The following is a 6,459-nucleotide window of genomic DNA, read 5'->3' as shown; positions in this document are numbered from 1 at the left end:
GAATTGACATGGAATCTGCTACCCTTGCTACCATACAAATGAAACACAAATATCTGCATTACTCGAGAATTAATCAAGCAAATGAAACCAAATTAGGCATAAAGGGTGTGTCACATCAAATTGCATCACGGAAAAAACGCTGTAGAAATTCGCCCAGTAGACCGATCCTTTTGAAAATTTTAGACAGTAAAATAAAAACTATTAAACAACTTTTGGCATTTTCTTTTTATTCATACTTCGAGCCCAAGCCCGTATGCTCGTACCTTCCTCTTTACCCCGTCCATAAGGTTCTGTACAACGTCAGGTTGTAGTTTTTTTTGAACAGAAATCCATTTTCTCTTGAAGTCCGCCTCCGATTTGACAACTTTTGGGTTCTTCCGGAGGGCCTGCTTCATAATCGCCCAATATTTCTCTATTGGGTGAAGCTCCGGCGCGTTGGGCGGGTTCATTTCCTTTGGCACGAAGGTGACCCCGTTGGCTTCGTACCACTCCAACACGTCCTTTGAATAGTGGCACGAAGCGAGATCCGGCCAGAAGATGGTCGGGCCCTCGTGCTGCTTCAATAGTGGTAGTAAGCGCTTCTGTAGGCACTCCTTAAGGTAAACCTGCCCGTTTACCGTGCCGGTCATCACGAAGGGGGCGCTCCGCTTTCCGCAAGAGCAGATCGCTTGCCACACCATGTACTTTTTGGCAAACTTGGATAGTTTCTGCTTGCGAATCTCCTCCGGAATGCTGAATTTGTCCTCTGCGGAGAAGAACAACAGGTCCGGCAGCTGACGAAAGTCCGCTTTGACGTAGGTTTCGTCGTCCATTACCAGGCAATGCGACTTCGTCAGCACTTCGGTGTACAGCTTCCGGGCTCGCGTCTTCCCCACCATGTTTTGCCTTTCGTCGCGGTTAGGAGTCTTCTGAACCTTGTATGTACGCCGGCCCTCCCGCTGCTTGGTCCGCTGGACGAATGAACTTGACAAATTCAGCTTATTGGCGACATCCCGGACCGAACTTCTTGGATCACGTCAAAACTGCTTAACTACGCGCTTGTGATCTTTTTCACTGACGGAGCATCCATTTTTGCCGTTCTTCACCTTCCGGTCGATGGTTAGGTTCTCGAAGTATCGTTTTAGTACTCTGCTGACCGTGGATTGGACGATTCCCAGCATCTTACCGATGTCCCGATGTGACAACTCCGGATTCTCGAAATGAGTGCGCAGGATTAATTCATGACGCTCTTTTTCGTTCGACGACATTTTTCAAAATTTACGAAAAATTGACAGTGAAGCATGGCCAACGTGATCTATACACTCTTATCTGATTATAAGCGAAAGCTGAAGATATAATTTCTAAAAATTAAATTACTACAGCGTTTTTTCCGTGATCCAATTTGATGTGACACACCCTTTATGAAGGTTTTAGGGTGCAATAAATGTTTCTATGGTGGTTGGACACTCCACCCCCCTCTCTAAGGGGGGGCTGCCATACAAATGAAACACAAATTTATGCATTACTCGACAATTAATCAAGAAAACGAAACCAAATTTGCCATGTGAAGGTTTTAGGGCAATGTTTTTACGGTGGTAAGATACTCCCCCCCTCCTTTAGGGGGCGGAGGGGGGTCTGCCATACAATTGAAACACAAATATCTGCATTACTTGAGAATTAATCAAGCAAATGAAACCGAATTAGGCATATGGAGGTTTTAGGGTGCAATAAATGTTTCTATGGTGGTTAGACACTCCACCCCCTCTCTAAGGGGGACAAATTTCTGCATAACTCGAAAACTAATCGCAAATGGAACCAAATTTGGCATGCGAAGATTTTAGGTGACACGAAACGTTTCCATAATGAATAGATATTCCTCCCATCTCTCTGAGGGGCGGAGGGAGAAACTGCCGTACAAATTAAGCATACATTTCTGCATAATTCAAGAACTAATCAAGCAAATGGAACCAAATTTGGCATGTGCAGGTTCAAGGAACCTTTCTAAGGTGGTTCAACACTCCTTTCTAACGGGGGCTGTCATAGAAATGGAACACAAATTTCTGTATAACTCGAGAACTAATCAAGCAAATGGAACCAAATTTGGCATATGGAGGTTTTAGGAAGCAATAAATGTTTTTATGGTGGTGTGACACTCCCTTCCGCTCTCTAAAGAGGGGGAGGGGGGTGGATGCTGGGCAACTTGAGAGCTAATCAAACAAATGGAATCAAACTCAGCATATAGAGGTTTTAGGGATCGATAAACGTTCTGTGAAACACATATGCTGCATAACCCGAGAACTTATCAAGCAAATTGAGCCATATTTAGCATGTGGAGGTTTTAGGGGGCACGAACGTTTCTATGGTGGTACGACACATCTACCCCCTCTCTAAGGGCATGGGGGTATTTCTGTATAACTCGAGAACTAACCAAGCAAATGGAGCCAAATTTGGGATGTGAGGGTTCTTGGATACGAGAAATGTTTCTATGATGGTATGATACCCCTTCCTCCTCTGTAAAGGAGAGGGGGTCCCATAAAAATAATGCACATATTTAAACCAAACATAACAATTGAAAATTTTCGGAAAACTCTGATCAAACATTTATTTTATGTAACGGAGAAACACGTTATTCGCAAGTGGATGAAAATCTTGCATGAGAATTGTGTCTGAAAATAATCTGATATTACAATGTCGAGTTTTGGTAGAAGTACTGAAATTACTTGATAGTAAAAAATAATTTTAAACGGTAGATTAGAAGATCAATCCATGGACAGTTTTGCGATTGGACCCATGAACGTGCGCTCAGTAAGAAAACATGGATATGATAACGAAAAATAAATTTTGGGCGGGACGAAGTTTGCCGGGTCAGCTAGTGATCAATAAAAGAGGAACTGTGTTCTATCAAAACAACGCTAGGCCACAAACACCGATATTATGACTCGTCAGAAACATCGAATGCTCCGGTTCTTATGCATCAACCTCGTAATCCGGACCGGGCACTAAATGATTACTGTTCTTAGTATCTATGATGAACGAAGCAAGGAGAATTCGACTCAAGAACAGCTTTTGAGAATCGACTGTCCCAGTTTTTTTTGCCATACAAATTACCCTCAAAATGGTGACAAGCTATCGAACAAAACGGTGTGTTTTTGTCTATATATTTGTCTATATTGAATCATTCTAAGTACAGGGTGGGCCATTTTAAGTGGAAGCATCTGGCAACCCCATGTTAACTAAACGTGCGTGGAAAAATAAAAATAAAGTTAAAACATTGCCTGGAGACAACACTATACGTCGATTATATGCCAAATTTATATCGTCTGGTAGTGTTGGTAATGCCAGTCATCTGTCCAGACAACGACCAAGACGTTTCGACGAGAATTTTTTTTTTTTTTTATTATCTGTATTATAGTGACTTTCAACTCATTTGGCTGGTTCGTCACTTTTACTTCCATTTTTTGGAAGAATGTCGGGAGTGAGAATTGAACTCGTGACCTTTAGCGTGAGAGGCATGGATGTTACCACTACGCCAGATCGCCTCCACTTCGACGAGAATATTGATGCCGTTCGAGCCAGTGTTGCAGAGACTCCATCGACATCAGGTCGCCATCGTTCGCAAGAGTTAGGCATCGCTCGAACCACTCTCCGACGCATAATTCGTGTTGATTTGAAAATGTTTCCGTATAAAATTCAAATGGCTCAACAACTTAACCCATTAATTAATTAATTAAACCCATTAACCATTAATATCGAAAAACGGCGATTATGACTGGCCACCGAGATCACCTGATTTGACGCCTCCTGACTTTTTTTATGGGGATATTTAAAATCCAAGGTATACACTGGTAAACCAAGGACCCTGGCTGCGCTGAAAGACAATATCCGACAAGAAATTGCTGCCATATCGGCCGAAACATTGGGCAAAGTGATGGAAAATGCCGAAAAAGGGGATCATTTTGCGGTCAAGGCCAGAGGCGGTCATTTACGAGATATCATAATCAAAAAGTAGTTAGAACAAATCTCCTTGGACCAAAATAAATGAATTTCAAAAAAAAAAAATTTAAAATTCCACTTCTTTACTTTGCTATTGCAAAAACAAATCCTTCCACTTTAAATGGCCCACCCTGTACCAGGTCTGCGAGTTAAAATTTTTGGTTTTTTTCAATGAAATACTTGAGGTGGGTAATTTCTGTGATATAACCGCAAGGTGGACGTAGGACTACCATTGGCTTAGTAATCATTTGTATGAGTTTGTATCTGAATCAATTCACAATGAATGAATGGATATATTGAGAATTTGATGAACGTTCTTGTTGTAAGTGTGTGAGTGGATGAGTATTTAATTATAATTGATACAGGGAAGTACATAAAATTCGACTTTTTTAAACTTTTTGATGGTCCTGAAAAAGATCGATAGTTGGTTTCGTAGAAGCAGCTAAAGATGGTTGATACATAATTATTTCTTGTTATCGTGAGAACAATACACGAGATACACAGTGATTCAAACTCGAATTCGCAACCCACCATGCTTTTTTCCTTCTGTTGAAACTCAAAAACAAACTTTCGGAACATTCTTTTCATATAATGTCATAGTATATGAGAGTGAAAAGGTTTGCTATCTGTTTTCAGAGTGATTGCTCTAAAATTGGCGATTTTATGTGTGAATATATGAAATTTGACTCAAACTCATATTCATACGGCATTTAAAATGATTTGAATTCAATTCCGAAAGTGTGGTTCAATTTTATTATTCAATATTTTTTATGGTGACCCTTGTTCATTGCACCTGCGTTCAGCCTTTTCGGAAGAATTCTGGTATATTTGGTAGAAATATTCATCAATTTATCCATCATGTGGTTTTTGAGGTCGTTTTTGCTATCGTATGGTTTCTTACTTTTCTACCCAGATACTCCCATAGGTTTTCAATGGGATTGATGTCGGGAGATTGTAATGGAGTAGCAATAACTTTCGAGTAATTATAATGTAACAATTTGTGTACTTTATGCCTTGTGCTTTGGGTCATCGTCTTGGACGAACTTGAATCCTCGATTCAATCACATTTTGTTGACATCTTGCTTTACGTTTTTCTTTCAGGATATCCAATTAAACATTCTGATCAAATACACCATTGTCTAAAACCAAATGATGTCCTTATTACTGTATCTCTTCTGTAACTCTTCTTTTAGACATTTACTGCCGTCACAAACGATTTTTTAATTGTTCGACGACCACCATTCTATATCATTGTCAACGTGTGAAATCAGCAATCCTTACGTGCGATTCAGTACACAAACTCTCTACACATAACAATTTGAAAACCAACGATGTACGGAACCCGTGTAAGCTTCCGCACCAGTCTACTCAAAACATTCGTGAACATTCAACATTGGCACTGTTGCTTCTTTCAAACAATGATGTCTCTTTGATATGATAAAATATTCTCTATATTAAACATTTAGTGTTCTCCGCTATCGAATCCATAGCGTATGGCACAATCTATATCGAATTATTATCGATAATTCTCGCGTAACTTTTTAAAAGGTTGCATATTACGTTAAGTCGAGAAAAACGAAGCTGAAGATCGCAACAGTGGGACTACTCACGAACCTCACTTCATGGTGAAAACGTGGTGAATTGTATACAACGTTATTACGGCTGCCACCGTGTGTGTAGAATCCAGAAGAGTTCATCCGTCGTGACAACTTTGATGAACTCGGTGTTTTTATGAATACCACGATACTGTCATGTAACGGAGAAAAACAGGTATATTTGTCACTTGTGTTTTATATGGTGAAAGCTAGTCACGCGGAATGGAGTAAGTTTAATTTCGTATTTATTTAGCTTTTTTGCTAACATTTTGAATCTTGTCTTGCTTTTCGGTAAAGAAAAGATAAACAAACAGCAATTTACCCGCCTGGTGGCATTTTTAGAACGAAATCCTGACGTATCCAGAAGACGTAAATTTGTTTATTTGGATTCGTTAAATGCGCGAAAGGTCTACTTCCGATTGTCCCGAATGAGTGGATTTTTTTTGTTTCTAATTTTAGGATTAGACTAACAGAGAGTTGCAACAGTGGCAATGGATGTCACTAGCCCAAATACGGTGTAATAATGTGAGAGAAACAATAATCAATAATCTCTTATTAGAAAGAACGATCATTATGATTGATTATGTATAATATTGATTTGTTGATATTTTAAGTATAAAATAATAACTGTAAAGTTTTTCCAACATTGCAGAGCTGGTTTTTGTAATTCAGGCCTTCGCAATTGTTGGACAAGAACAAAATCAGGACGATAGTTATAACGAATAAGGCCTTTTTTTCTTTTCATGTAACAGATATTTTCAACGATATTAGTTTGTATACATACTTTGAATGAAAGAATATTAAAAAAGTGATAATAAGTTTCGAACAAGGAAAATGAGTCTATCATTGCAAAGCATTCACAAAGTATTGTTGTTAAATTCTTCTCAAGTTC

This window comes from Toxorhynchites rutilus, chromosome 3 (genome assembly GCF_029784135.1).
Source record: "Toxorhynchites rutilus septentrionalis strain SRP chromosome 3, ASM2978413v1, whole genome shotgun sequence".
Classification (NCBI taxonomy): Eukaryota; Metazoa; Arthropoda; class Insecta; order Diptera; family Culicidae; genus Toxorhynchites; species Toxorhynchites rutilus.
The sequence above is the reverse complement of the archived record's forward strand: the minus strand, read 5'-3'. Positions refer to the sequence as shown.